This window comes from Elephantulus edwardii, unplaced genomic scaffold (assembly GCF_000299155.1).
Source record: "Elephantulus edwardii isolate Elephantulus edwardi_28Jun2011 unplaced genomic scaffold, EleEdw1.0 scaffold00308, whole genome shotgun sequence".
Lineage (NCBI taxonomy): Eukaryota > Metazoa > Chordata > Mammalia > Macroscelidea > Macroscelididae > Elephantulus > Elephantulus edwardii.
The window spans coordinates 1,690,018-1,690,914 of record NW_006400058.1 but is presented as its reverse complement, the minus strand read 5'-3'; positions in this window follow the sequence as shown (position 1 = coordinate 1,690,914).

Genomic DNA, 897 nt, shown 5'->3' with positions numbered 1-897 from the left:
CACCATGTCCCCCTTCTCAGGACACCAGCTCTGGGTTCAGTTCAGCCCCGGCCCCTCTCTAACTCGCAGCTCTCTGTGCAAGAGAACAGCACCCAAGCTCTTAACTATTTCCTCTCCAGTTGGTTTCAGCCTCGGCCCCAGAATGGCTCTAACACCCCTGACCAGATGGCCAGGTTGGAGTAGCCCTTCTTCTAACAGCCCAGTCTCTAACCGCACCCTCTGCAGAATCAGCCCCTAACTTCTAACTGCTCTGGGGATGGAGGGGCACCCCTACACCTCTAACTCTCCCAGGACAGGGTTCCAAAGGCCCAGTCTACTCCTGGGGCCAAGTGGACTGGTGCTGAGCCTGGAGATCACCCACATCTCTGCTTCACAGTGGGTGCTGCACCCTCTTCACCTGGGACCCACTTTCTACATGGGGCTGGGTGGAAGGTGGTGTTTATTGGAGACAAATAAAAAAATCAAACAATACTAGCACTCAGCTGTCTGACCTGGATGTTTCCTGCTGTGGACACTCAGGGGAGCAGCTGGAGGGAGGTGAGTGGGTCTTAGGTCCCCTAGAAAAGCAGAGCATCAAGGTCCTTCCTACTAGGAGCTGAACCCCGGAAAAGGGAAGGTAGATTTCAGATCCCCTCAACCCCCTGCCAGCCCCGCCTCTTCCCCCCAGCCACCCAGCTTCCTCTCTCTGCGAGGAACACTTTCACTTCCTACTTCACAGGCCTCCCCTCCAAGAACAGGTAGGAATCCCCAGGGACTGAAGCAGCTGTCATCTCCACCCATCCTCCCCCCCCCCCAGTCTCCCTTTGGCATCAGGCAGCTGCCCTCACCCAGCCTGGGCCAATACCACCCAGCCTCTTCCACATTCTTGTCCCCAGGTCCCAGGCTGGCAGCAGCCAC